The sequence below is a fragment of the Pseudophryne corroboree genome, unplaced genomic scaffold (genome assembly GCF_028390025.1).
Source record: "Pseudophryne corroboree isolate aPseCor3 unplaced genomic scaffold, aPseCor3.hap2 scaffold_1852, whole genome shotgun sequence".
Classification (NCBI taxonomy): Eukaryota; Metazoa; Chordata; class Amphibia; order Anura; family Myobatrachidae; genus Pseudophryne; species Pseudophryne corroboree.
In genome coordinates, this window is record NW_026968490.1 from 57511 (window position 1) to 72505 (window position 14995).

Below are 14995 nucleotides of genomic sequence, written 5' to 3' on the forward strand. Positions count from 1 at the left end.
AGGTAGGCAGATTGAAACTATCCTTTGCTATATGCATTTTTTTTTGTTAATTTAAGTAATCAAAACTGGGATTGATATTTTTGCTCTTTTATTATTACTTAAAGTACAATAACTTTTACCATTTTAATTTGTTTTAATAGTATATTGACAGTATAGTTTTCTTTAAAAAATCCACTTAATTTTCTTTACCCTATTATTAAAAGGGTAATTGACAAAAACAAACTACATTGTCACCAGAAGAGCAATACAAAATGTACAAGTGATATATTAAAATCATATTTCCAGCTTGAATTTCAATGATGCATTGGGGCAACGATTTTGTGAGAAACATCTTCACCCTTAAATAAAGATTTTCTTAATTCCTTACCTGTGTGCTAATTAGATATCACCTTGTTTTCACATTAAACAGACTTCTACATGAGAAAGCAGCAAGGATGCAGTGGCGTTAATGTTTCCTGGTGTCAACCTGTATTATTTCAGTAGACATTGAAATGAGGATGCATCTTGCTGCCTTTCCAATGAAGCAAGTTTAATTTAGTAATAGGTGAAAAACCATCCCTACAAAGGTGTTAATCAGAGACTGGGCTTTGTGGACACTTTTCAGAGAACAAATTTGTTAGCATAAAAATAAAGCCAGAAAATGAAGAGCTGTTTAATCACTCAATTGGATTTTTTTTGCCAGCATATTTCTTTTTCTCTGCAACCCACTGCTAAATTGTGCTTCCTAGCTGTTTTTATAAAATCACTGAATCAATTCTAACTCTGATTACATCAGAGAAGGCCAAGTACCCTACATCATAACAGGGGGTTTGAAATTTTGACTTGTCTACTTAAAGATCACCAAAATCTGATAAGGTCAATTACGTCCCTGGTTGGGATTGAACCACCAACCTTTTGGTTAGTAGCCGGACACACTAACCGATTGCGCCACAGAGACACTTCGCAAAAAGTACATACTGACAAAGGCTAATAAGCATACATCTAGAACGTTTCCTAGAAAAACTTTAAAAAGTCAATAATCTGGAGAGTTTTTGTAAAATGTTTCTTCCATCAACCAACGAAGAAACACATTGGTACTTTCCCATGATGAGTGAGTGCTTCAGGATCTCTTGCACTTACATGTGCAGCAGAGTACTGCAATGGAAGCATGCTGGGCCCATAACCCAGAGGTAGGCAGATTGAAACTATCCTTTGCTATATGCATTTTTTTTGTTAATTTAAGTAATCAAAACTGGGATTGATATTTTTGCTCTTTTATTTTTACTTGAAGTACAATAACTTTTACCATTTTAATTTGTTTGAATAGTATATTGACAGTATAGTTTTCTTTAAAAAAATCCACTTAATTTTCTTTACCCTATTATTAAAAGGGTAATTGACAAAAACAAACTACATTGTCACCAGAAGAGCAATACAAAATGTACAAGTGATATATTAAAATCATCTTTCCAGCTTGAATCTCAATGATGCATTGGGGCAACGATTTTGTGAGAAACATCTTCACCCTTAAATAAAGATTTTCTTAATTCCTTACCTGTGTGCTAATTAGATATCACCTTGTTTTCACATTAAACAGACTTCTACATGAGAAAGCAGCAAGGATGCAGTGGCGTTAATGTTTCCTGGTGTCAACCTGTATTATTTCAGTAGACATTGAAATGAGGATGCATCTTGCTGCCTTTCCAATGAAGCAAGTTTAATTTAGTAATAGGTGAAAAACCATCCCTACAAAGGTGTTAATCAGAGACTTGGCTTTGTGGACACTTTTCAGAGAACAAATTTGTTAGCATAAAAATAAAGCCAGAAAATGAAGAGCTGTTTAATCACTCAATTGGATTTTTTTTGCCAGCATATTTCTTTTTCTCTGCAACCCACTGCTAAATTGTGCTTCCTAGCTGTTTTTATAAAATCACTGAATCAATTCTAACTCTGATTACATCAGAGAAGGCCAGGTACCCTACATCCTAACAGGGGGTTTGAAATTTTGACTTGTCTACTTAAAGATCACCAAAATCTGATAAGGTCAATTACGTCCCTGGTTGGGATTGAACCACCAACCTTTTAGTTAGTAGCCGGACACACTAACCGATTGCGCCACAGAGACACTTCGCAAAAAGTACATACTGACAAAGGCTAATAAGCATACATCTAGAACGTTTCCTAGAAAAACTTTAAAAAGTCAATAATCTGGAGAGTTTTTGTAAAATGTTTCTTCCATCAACCAACGAAGAAACACATTGGTACTTTCCCATGATGAGTGAGTGCTTCAGGATCTCTTGCACTTACATGTGCAGCAGAGTACTGCAATGGAAGCATGCTGGGCCCATAACCCAGAGGTAGGCAGATTGAAACTACCCTTTGCTATATGCATTTTTTTTGTTAATTTAAGTAATCAAAACTGGGATTGATATTTTTGCTCTTTTATTTTTACTTGAAGTACAATAACTTTTACCATTTTAATTTGTTTGAATAGTATATTGACAGTATAGTTTTCTTTAAAAAAATCCACTTAATTTTCTTTACCCTATTATTAAAAGGGTAATTGACAAAAACAAACTACATTGTCACCAGAAGAGCAATACAAAATGTACAAGTGATATATTAAAATCATCTTTCCAGCTTGAATTTCAATGATGCATTGGGGCAACGATTTTGTGAGAAACATCTTCACCCTTAAATAAAGATTTTCTTAATTCCTTACCTGTGTGCTAATTAGATATCACCTTGTTTTCACATTAAACAGACTTCCACATGAGAAAGCAGCAAGGATGCAGTGGCGTTAATGTTTCCTGGTGTCAACCTGTGTTATTTCAGTAGACATTGAAATGAGGATGCATCTTGCTGCCTTTCCAATGAAGCAAGTTTAATTTAGTAATAGGTGAAAAACCATCCCTACAAAGGTGTTAATCAGAGACTTGGCTTTGTGGACACTTTTCAGAGAACAAATTTGTTAGCATAAAAATAAAGCCAGAAAATAAAGAGCTGTTTAATCACTCAATTGGATTTTTTTTGCCAGCATATTTATTTTTCTCTGCAACCCACTGCTAAATTGTGCTTCCTAGCTGTTTTTATAAAATCAATGAATCAAATCTAACTCTGATTACATCAGAGAAGGCCAGGTACCCTACACCATAACAGGGGGTTTGAAATTTTGACTTGTCTACTTAAAGATCACCAAAATCTGATAACAAGGTCAATTACGTCCCTGGGTGGGATTGAACCACCAACCTTTTGGTTAGTAGCTGGACACACTAACCGATTGCGCCACAGAGACACTTTGCAAAAAGTACCTACTGACAAAGGCATACATCTAGAACGTTTCCTAGAAAAACTTTAAAAAGTCAATAATCTGGAGAGTTGTTGTAAGATGTTTCTTCCATCAACCAACGAAGAAACACATTGGTACTTTCCCATGATGACTGAGTGCTTCAGGATCTCTTGCACTTACATGTGCAGCAGAGTACTGCAATGGAAGCATGCTGAGCCCATAACCCAGAGGTAGGCAGATTGAAACTATCCTTTGCTATATGCATTTTTTTTTGTTAATTTAAGTAATCAAAACTGGGATTGATATTTTGGCTCTTTTATTTTTACTTAAAGTACAATAACTTTTACCATTTTAATTTGTTTTAATAGTATATTGACAGTATAGTTTTCTTTAAAAAATCCACTTAATTTTCTTTACCCTATTATTAAAAGGGTAATTGACAAAAACAAACTACATTGTCACCAGAAGAGCAATACAAAATGTACAAGTGATATATTAAAATCATCTTTCCAGCTTGAATTTCAATGATGCATTGGGGCAACGATTTTGTGAGAAACATCTTCACCCTTAAATAAAGATTTTCTTAATTCCTTACCTGTGTGCTAATTAGATATCACCTTGTTTTCACATTAAACAGACTTCTAAATGAGAAAGCAGCAAGGATGCAGTGGCGTTAATGTTTCCTGGTGTCAACCCGTATTATTTCAGTAGACATTGAAATGAGGATGCATCTTGCTGCCTTTCCAATGAAGCAAATTTAATTTAGTAATAGGTGAAAAACCATCCCTACAAAGGTGTTAATCAGAGACTTGGCTTTGTGGACACTTTTCAAAGAACAAATTTGTTAGCATAAAAATAAAGCCAGAAAATGAAGAGCTGTTTAATCACTCAATTGGATTTTTTTGCCAGCATATTTCTTTTTCTCTTCAACCCACTGCTAAATTGTGCTTCCTAGCTGTTTTTATAAAATCACTGAATCAAATCTGATTACATCAGAGAAGGCCAGGTACCCTACACCATAAGAGGGGGTTTGAAATTTTGACTTGTCTACTTAAAGATCACCAATATCTGATAACAAGGTCAATTACGTCCCTGGTTGGGATTGAACCACCAACCTTTTGGTTAATAGCCGTGCACACTAACTGATTGCGCCACAGAGACACTTTGCAAAAGTCCATACTGACAAAGGCTAATAAGCATTCATCTAAAACGTTTCCTAGAAAAACTTTAAAAAGTCAATAATCTGGAGAGTTTTTGTAAGATGTTTCTTCCATCAACCAACGAAGAAACACATTGGTACTTTCCCATGATGAGTGAGTGCTTCAGGATCTCTTGCACTTACATGTGCAGCAGAGTACAGCAATGGAAGCATGCTGGGCCAATAACCCAGCGGTAGGCAGATTGAAACTATCCTTTGCTATATGCATTTTTTTTTTGTTAATTAAAGTAATCCAAAACTGGGATTGATATTCCGGCTCTTTTATTTTTACTTAAAGTACAATAACTTTTACCATTTTAATTTGTTTTAATAGTATATTGACAGTATTGTTTTCTTTCAAAAATCCACTTAATTTTCTTTACCCTATTATTAAAATGGTAATTGACAAAAACAAACTACATTGTCACCAGAAGAGCAATACAAAATGTACAAGTGATATATTAAAATCATCTTTCCAGCTTGAATTTCAATGATGCATTGGGGCAACGATTTTGTGAGAAACATCTTCACCCTTAAATAAAGATTTTCTTAATTCCTTACCTGTGTGCTAATTAGATATCACCTTGTTTTCACATTAAACAGACTTCCACATGAGAAAGCAGCAAGGATACAGTGGCGTTAATGTTTCCTGGTGTCAACCTGTATTATTTCAGTAGACATTGAAATGAGGATGCATCTTGCTGCCTTTCCAATGAAGCAAGTTTAATTTAGTAATAGGTGAAAAACCATCCCTACAAAGGTGTTAATCAGAGACTTGGCTTTGTGGACACTTTTCAAAGAACAAATTTGTTAGCATAAAAATAAAGACAGAAAATGAAGAGCTGTTTAATCACTCAATTGGATTTTTTTTGGCAGCATATTTCTTTTTCTCGGCAGCATATTTCTTTTTCTCTGCAACCCACTGCTAAATTGTGCTTCCTAGCTGTTTTTATAAAATCACTGAATCAAATCTTACTCTGATTACATCAGAGAAGGCCAGGTACCCTACACCATAACAGGGGGTTTGAAATTTTGACTTGTCTACTTAAAGATCACCAAAATCTGATAACAAGGTCAATTACGTCCCTGGTTGGGATTGAACCACCAACCTTTTGGTTAGTAGCCGGACACACTAACCGATTGCGCCACAGAGACACTTTGCAAAAAGTACATACTGACAAAGTCTAATAAGCATACATCTAGAACGTTTCCTAGAAAAACTTTAAAAAGTCAATAATCTGGAGAGTTTTTGTAAGATGTTTCTTCCATCAACCAATGAAGAAACACATTGGTACTTTCCCATGATGAGTGAGTGCTTCAGGATCTCTTGCACTTACATGTGCAGCAGAGTACTGCAATGGAAGCATGCTGGGCCCATAACCCAGAGGTAGGCAGATTGAAACTATCCTTTGCTATATGCATTTTTTTTTGTTAATTTAAGTAATCAAAACTGGGATTGATATTTTTGCTCTTTTATTATTACTTAAAGTACAATAACTTTTACCATTTTAATTTGTTTTAATAGTATATTGACAGTATAGTTTTCTTTAAAAAATCCACTTAATTTTCTTTACCCTATTATTAAAAGGGTAATTGACAAAAACAAACTACATTGTCACCAGAAGAGCAATACAAAATGTACAAGTGATATATTAAAATCATATTTCCAGCTTGAATTTCAATGATGCATTGGGGCAACGATTTTGTGAGAAACATCTTCACCCTTAAATAAAGATTTTCTTAATTCCTTACCTGTGTGCTAATTAGATATCACCTTGTTTTCACATTAAACAGACTTCTACATGAGAAAGCAGCAAGGATGCAGTGGCGTTAATGTTTCCTGGTGTCAACCTGTATTATTTCAGTAGACATTGAAATGAGGATGCATCTTGCTGCCTTTCCAATGAAGCAAGTTTAATTTAGTAATAGGTGAAAAACCATCCCTACAAAGGTGTTAATCAGAGACTTGGCTTTGTGGACACTTTTCAGAGAACAAATTTGTTAGCATAAAAATAAAGCCAGAAAATGAAGAGCTGTTTAATCACTCAATTGGATTTTTTTTTGCCAGCATATTTCTTTTTCTCTGCAACCCACTGCTAAATTGTGCTTCCTAGCTGTTTTTATAAAATCACTGAATCAATTCTAACTCTGATTACATCAGAGAAGGCCAGGTACCCTACATCATAACAGGGGGTTTGAAATTTTGACTTGTCTACTTAAAGATCACCAAAATCTGATAAGGTCAATTACGTCCCTGGTTGGGATTGAACCACCAACCTTTTGGTTAGTAGCCGGACACACTAACCGATTGCGCCACAGAGACACTTCGCAAAAAGTACATACTGACAAAGGCTAATAAGCATACATCTAGAACGTTTCCTAGAAAAACTTTAAAAAGTCAATAATCTGGAGAGTTTTTGTAAAATGTTTCTTCCATCAACCAACGAAGAAACACATTGGTACTTTCCCATGATGAGTGAGTGCTTCAGGATCTCTTGTACTTACATGTGCAGCAGAGTACTGCAATGGAAGCATGCTGGGCCCATAACCCAGAGGTAGGCAGATTGAAACTATCCTTTGCTATATGCATTTTTTTTGTTAATTTAAGTAATCAAAACTGGGATTGATATTTTTGCTCTTTTATTTTTACTTGAAGTACAATAACTTTTACCATTTTAATTTGTTTGAATAGTATATTGACAGTATAGTTTTCTTTAAAAAAATCCACTTAATTTTCTTTACCCTATTATTAAAAGGGTAATTGACAAAAACAAACTACATTGTCACCAGAAGAGCAATACAAAATGTACAAGTGATATATTAAAATCATCTTTCCAGCTTGAATCTCAATGATGCATTGGGGCAACGATTTTGTGAGAAACATCTTCACCCTTAAATAAAGATTTTCTTAATTCCTTACCTGTGTGCTAATTAGATATCACCTTGTTTTCACATTAAACAGACTTCCACATGAGAAAGCAGCAAGGATGCAGTGGCGTTAATGTTTCCTGGTGTTAATCTGTATTATTTCAGTAGAAATTGAAATGAGGATGCATCTTGCTGCCTTTCCAATGAAGCAAGTTTAATTTAGTAATAGGTGAAAAACCATCCCTACAAAGGTGTTAATCAGAGACTTGGCTTTGTGGACACTTTTCAGAGAACAAATTTGTTAGCATAAAAATAAAGCCAGAAAATGAAGAGCTGTTTAATCACTCAATTGGATTTTTTTTGCCAGCATATTTCTTTTTCTCTGCAACCCACTGCTAAATTGTGCTTCCTATCTGTTTTTATAAAATCACTGAATCAAATCTAACTCTGATTACATCAGAGAAGGCCAGGTACCCTACACCATAACAGGGGGTTTGAAATTTTGACTTGTCTACTTAAAGATCACCAAAATCTGATAACAAGGTCAATTACGTCCCTGGGTGGGATTGAACCACCAACCTTTTGGTTAGTAGCCAGACACACTAACCGATTGCGCCACAGAGACACTTTGTAAAAATGCATACTGACAAAGGCTAATAAGCATACATCTAGAACGTTTCCTAGAAAAACTTTAAAAAGTCAATAATCTGGAGAGTTTTTGTAAGATGTTTCTTCCATCAACCAACGAAGAAACACATTGGTACTTTCCCATGATGAGTGAGTGCTTCAGGATCTCTTGCACTTAGATGTGCAGCAGAGTACTGCAATGGAAGCATAACCCAGAGGTAGGCAGATTGAAACTATCCTTTGCTATATGCATTTGTTTTTGTTAATTTAAGTAATCAAAACTGGGATTGATATTTTTGCTCTTTTATTTTTACTTAAAGTACAATAACTTTTGCCATTTTAATTTGTTTTAATAGTATATTGACAGTATAGTTTTCTTTAAAAAATCCACTTAATTTTCTTTACCCTATTATTAAAAGGGTAATTGACAAAAACAAACTACATTGTCACCAGAAGAGCAATACAAAATGTACAAGTGATATATTAAAATCATCTTTCCAGCTTGAATTTCAATGATGCATTGGGGCAACGATTTTGTGAGAAACATCTTCACCCTTAAATAAAGATTTTCTTAATTCCTTACCTGTGTGCTAATTAGATATCACCTTGTTTTCACATTAAACAGACTTCCACATGAGAAAGCAGCAAGGATGCAGTGGCGTTAATGTTTCCTGGTGTCAACCTGTGTTATTTCAGTAGACATTGAAATGAGGATGCATCTTGCTGCCTTTCCAATGAAGCAAGTTTAATTTAGTAATAGGTGAAAAACCATCCCTACAAAGGTGTTAATCAGAGACTTGGCTTTGTGGACACTTTTCAGAGAACAAATTTGTTAGCATAAAAATAAAGCCGAAAATAAAGAGCTGTTTAATCACTCAATTGGATTTTTTTTGCCAGCATATTTATTTTTCTCTGCAACCCACTGCTAAATTGTGCTTCCTAGCTGTTTTTATAAAATCAATGAATCAAATCTTACTCTGATTACATCAGAGAAGGCCAGGTACCCTACACCATAACAAGGGGTTTGAAATTTTGACTTGTCTACTTAAAGATCACCAAAATCTGATAACAAGGTCAATTACGTCCCTGGGTGGGATTGAACCACCAACCTTTTGGTTAGTAGCTGGACACACTAACCGATTGCGCCACAGAGACACTTTGCAAAAAGTACCTACTGACAAAGTCTAATAAGCATACATCTAGAACGTTTCCTAGAAAAACTTTAAAAAGTCAATAATCTGGAGAGTTGTTGTAAGATGTTTCTTCCATCAACCAACGAAGAAACACATTGGTACTTTCCCATGATGACTGAGTGCTTCAGGATCTCTTGCACTTACATGTGCAGCAGAGTACTGCAATGGAAGCATGCTGAGCCCATAACCCAGAGGTAGGCAGATTGAAACTATCCTTTGCTATATGCATTTTTTTTTGTTAATTTAAGTAATCAAAACTGGGATTGATATTTTTGCTCTTTTATTTTTACTTAAAGTACAATAACTTTTACCATTTTAATTTGTTTTAATAGTATATTGACAGTATAGTTTTCTTTCAAAAATCCACTTAATTTTCTTTACCCTATTATTAAAAGGGTAATTGACAAAAACAAACTACATTGTCACCAGAAGAGCAATACAAAATGTACAAGTGATATATTAAAATCATCTTTCCAGCTTGACTTTCAATGATGCATTGGGGCAACGATTTTGTGAGAAACATCTTCACCCTTAAATAAAGATTTTCTTAATTCCTTACCTGTGTGCTAATTAGATATCACCTTGTTTTCACATTAAACAGACTTCCACATGAGAAAGCAGCAAGGATGCAGTGGCGTTAATGTTTCCTTGTGTCAACCCGTATTATTTCAGTAGACATTGAAATGAGGATGCATCTTGCTGCCTTTCCAATGAAGCAAATTTAATTTAGTAATAGGTTAAAAACCATCCCTACAAAGGTGTTAATCAGAGACTTGGCTTTGTGGACACTTTTCAAAGAACAAATTTGTTAGCATAAAAATAAAGCCAGAAAATGAAGAGCTGTTTAATCACTCAATTGGATTTTTTTGCCAGCATATTTCTTTTTCTCTGCAACCCACTGCTAAATTGTGCTTCCTAGCTGTTTTTATAAAATCACTGAATCAAATCTAACTCCATCAGAGAAGGCCAGGTACCCTACACCATAAGAGGGGGTTTGAAATTTTGACTTGTCTACTTAAAGATCACCAAAATCTGATAACAAGGTCAATTACGTCCCTGGGTGGGATTGAACCACCAACCTTTTGGTTAATAGCCATATACACTAACTGATTGCGCCACAGAGACACTTAGCAAAAGTACATACTGACAAAGGCTAATAAGCATTCATCTAAAACGTTTCCTAGAAAAACTTTAAAAAGTCAATAATCTGGAGAGTTTTTGTAAAATGTTTCTTCCATCAACCAACGAAGAAACACATTGGTACTTTCCCATGATGACTGAGTGCTTCAGGATCTCTTGCACTTACATGTGCAGCAGAGTACTGCAATGGAAGCATGCTGGGCCCATAACCCAGAGGTAGGCAGATTAAAACTATCCTCTGCTATATGCATTTTTTTTGTTAATTAAAGTAATCCAAAACTGGGATTGATATTTTTGCTCTTTTATTTTTCATTAAAGTACAATAACTTTTACCATTTTAATTTGTTTTAATAGTATATTGACAGTATAGTTTTCTTTAAAAAATCCACTTAATTTTCTTTACCCTACTATTAAAAGGGTAATTGACAAAAACAAACTACATTGTCACCAGAAGAGCAATACAAAATGTACAAGTGATATATTAAAATCATATTTCCAGCTTGAATTTCAATGATGCATTGGGGCAACGATTTTGTGAGAAACATCTTCACCCTTAAATAAAGATTTTCTTAATTCCTTACCTGTGTGCTAATTAGATATCACCTTGTTTTCACATTAAACAGACTTCTACATGAGAAAGCAGCAAGGATGCAGTGGCGTTAATGTTTCCTGGTGTCAACCTGTATTATTTCAGTAGACATTGAAATGAGGATGCATCTTGCTGCCTTTCCAATGAAGCAAGTTTAATTTAGTAATAGGTGAAAAACCATCCCTACAAAGGTGTTAATCAGAGACTTGGCTTTGTGGACACTTTTCAGAGAACAAATTTGTTAGCATAAAAATAAAGCCAGAAAATGAAGAGCTGTTTAATCACTCAATTGGATTTTTTTTTGCCAGCATATTTCTTTTTCTCTGCAACCCACTGCTAAATTGTGCTTCCTAGCTGTTTTTATAAAATCACTGAATCAATTCTAACTCTGATTACATCAGAGAAGGCCAGGTACCCTACATCATAACAGGGGGTTTGAAATTTTGACTTGTCTACTTAAAGATCACCAAAATCTGATAAGGTCAATTACGTCCCTGGTTGGGATTGAACCACCAACCTTTTGGTTAGTAGCCGGACACACTAACCGATTGCGCCACAGAGACACTTCGCAAAAAGTACATACTGACAAAGGCTAATAAGCATACATCTAGAACGTTTCCTAGAAAAACTTTAAAAAGTCAATAATCTGGAGAGTTTTTGTAAAATGTTTCTTCCATCAACCAACGAAGAAACACATTGGTACTTTCCCATGATGAGTGAGTGCTTCAGGATCTCTTGTACTTACATGTGCAGCAGAGTACTGCAATGGAAGCATGCTGGGCCCATAACCCAGAGGTAGGCAGATTGAAACTATCCTTTGCTATATGCATTTTTTTTGTTAATTTAAGTAATCAAAACTGGGATTGATATTTTTGCTCTTTTATTTTTACTTGAAGTACAATAACTTTTACCATTTTAATTTGTTTGAATAGTATATTGACAGTATAGTTTTCTTTAAAAAAATCCACTTAATTTTCTTTACCCTATTATTAAAAGGGTAATTGACAAAAACAAACTACATTGTCACCAGAAGAGCAATACAAAATGTACAAGTGATATATTAAAATCATCTTTCCAGCTTGAATCTCAATGATGCATTGGGGCAACGATTTTGTGAGAAACATCTTCACCCTTAAATAAAGATTTTCTTAATTCCTTACCTGTGTGCTAATTAGATATCACCTTGTTTTCACATTAAACAGACTTCCACATGAGAAAGCAGCAAGGATGCAGTGGCGTTAATGTTTCCTGGTGTTAATCTGTATTATTTCAGTAGAAATTGAAATGAGGATGCATCTTGCTGCCTTTCCAATGAAGCAAGTTTAATTTAGTAATAGGTGAAAAACCATCCCTACAAAGGTGTTAATCAGAGACTTGGCTTTGTGGACACTTTTCAGAGAACAAATTTGTTAGCATAAAAATAAAGCCAGAAAATGAAGAGCTGTTTAATCACTCAATTGGATTTTTTTTGCCAGCATATTTCTTTTTCTCTGCAACCCACTGCTAAATTGTGCTTCCTATCTGTTTTTATAAAATCACTGAATCAAATCTAACTCTGATTACATCAGAGAAGGCCAGGTACCCTACACCATAACAGGGGGTTTGAAATTTTGACTTGTCTACTTAAAGATCACCAAAATCTGATAACAAGGTCAATTACGTCCCTGGGTGGGATTGAACCACCAACCTTTTGGTTAGTAGCCAGACACACTAACCGATTGCGCCACAGAGACACTTTGTAAAAATGCATACTGACAAAGGCTAATAAGCATACATCTAGAACGTTTCCTAGAAAAACTTTAAAAAGTCAATAATCTGGAGAGTTTTTGTAAGATGTTTCTTCCATCAACCAACGAAGAAACACATTGGTACTTTCCCATGATGAGTGAGTGCTTCAGGATCTCTTGCACTTACATGTGCAGCAGAGTACTGCAATGGAAGCATAACCCAGAGGTAGGCAGATTGAAACTATCCTTTGCTATATGCATTTGTTTTTGTTAATTTAAGTAATCAAAACTGGGATTGATATTTTTGCTCTTTTATTTTTACTTAAAGTACAATAACTTTTGCCATTTTAATTTGTTTTAATAGTATATTGACAGTATAGTTTTCTTTAAAAAATCCACTTAATTTTCTTTACCCTATTATTAAAAGGGTAATTGACAAAAACAAACTACATTGTCACCAGAAGAGCAATACAAAATGTACAAGTGATATATTAAAATCATCTTTCCAGCTTGAATTTCAATGATGCATTGGGGCAACGATTTTGTGAGAAACATCTTCACCCTTAAATAAAGATTTTCTTAATTCCTTACCTGTGTGCTAATTAGATATCACCTTGTTTTCACATTAAACAGACTTCCACATGAGAAAGCAGCAAGGATGCAGTGGCGTTAATGTTTCCTGGTGTCAACCTGTGTTATTTCAGTAGACATTGAAATGAGGATGCATCTTGCTGCCTTTCCAATGAAGCAAGTTTAATTTAGTAATAGGTGAAAAACCATCCCTACAAAGGTGTTAATCAGAGACTTGGCTTTGTGGACACTTTTCAGAGAACAAATTTGTTAGCATAAAAATAAAGCCAGAAAATAAAGAGCTGTTTAATCACTCAATTGGATTTTTTTTGCCAGCATATTTATTTTTCTCTGCAACCCACTGCTAAATTGTGCTTCCTAGCTGTTTTTATAAAATCAATGAATCAAATCTTACTCTGATTACATCAGAGAAGGCCAGGTACCCTACACCATAACAAGGGGTTTGAAATTTTGACTTGTCTACTTAAAGATCACCAAAATCTGATAACAAGGTCAATTACGTCCCTGGGTGGGATTGAACCACCAACCTTTTGGTTAGTAGCTGGACACACTAACCGATTGCGCCACAGAGACACTTTGCAAAAAGTACCTACTGACAAAGTCTAATAAGCATACATCTAGAACGTTTCCTAGAAAAACTTTAAAAAGTCAATAATCTGGAGAGTTGTTGTAAGATGTTTCTTCCATCAACCAACGAAGAAACACATTGGTACTTTCCCATGATGACTGAGTGCTTCAGGATCTCTTGCACTTACATGTGCAGCAGAGTACTGCAATGGAAGCATGCTGAGCCCATAACCCAGAGGTAGGCAGATTGAAACTATCCTTTGCTATATGCATTTTTTTTTGTTAATTTAAGTAATCAAAACTGGGATTGATATTTTTGCTCTTTTATTTTTACTTAAAGTACAATAACTTTTACCATTTTAATTTGTTTTAATAGTATATTGACAGTATAGTTTTCTTTCAAAAATCCACTTAATTTTCTTTACCCTATTATTAAAAGGGTAATTGACAAAAACAAACTACATTGTCACCAGAAGAGCAATACAAAATGTACAAGTGATATATTAAAATCATCTTTCCAGCTTGACTTTCAATGATGCATTGGGGCAACGATTTTGTGAGAAACATCTTCACCCTTAAATAAAGATTTTCTTAATTCCTTACCTGTGTGCTAATTAGATATCACCTTGTTTTCACATTAAACAGACTTCCACATGAGAAAGCAGCAAGGATGCAGTGGCGTTAATGTTTCCTTGTGTCAACCCGTATTATTTCAGTAGACATTGAAATGAGGATGCATCTTGCTGCCTTTCCAATGAAGCAAATTTAATTTAGTAATAGGTTAAAAACCATCCCTACAAAGGTGTTAATCAGAGACTTGGCTTTGTGGACACTTTTCAAAGAACAAATTTGTTAGCATAAAAATAAAGCCAGAAAATGAAGAGCTGTTTAATCACTCAATTGGATTTTTTTGCCAGCATATTTCTTTTTCTCTGCAACCCACTGCTAAATTGTGCTTCCTAGCTGTTTTTATAAAATCACTGAATCAAATCTAACTCCATCAGAGAAGGCCAGGTACCCTACACCATAAGAGGGGGTTTGAAATTTTGACTTGTCTACTTAAAGATCACCAAAATCTGATAACAAGGTCAATTACGTCCCTGGGTGGGATTGAACCACCAACCTTTTGGTTAATAGCCATATACACTAACTGATTGCGCCACAGAGACACTTAGCAAAAGTACATACTGACAAAGGCTAATAAGCATTCATCTAAAACGTTTCCTA

At 34.7% G+C, this 14995-nt stretch overlaps 2 non-coding genes across 2 annotated transcripts; both read right to left on the reverse strand.

The window, feature by feature from the left end:
• Positions 1–7885: 7885 nt before the first annotated feature.
• Positions 7886–7959, reverse strand: TRNAS-ACU (transfer RNA serine (anticodon ACU)). The gene has a single exon. It is a non-coding gene; the product is annotated as a tRNA-Ser (tRNA).
• Positions 7960–12542: 4583 nt separating this feature from the next.
• On the reverse strand, positions 12543–12616 carry TRNAS-ACU (transfer RNA serine (anticodon ACU)). Its single transcript has one exon. It is a non-coding gene; the product is annotated as a tRNA-Ser (tRNA).
• Positions 12617–14995: the final 2379 nt, after the last annotated feature.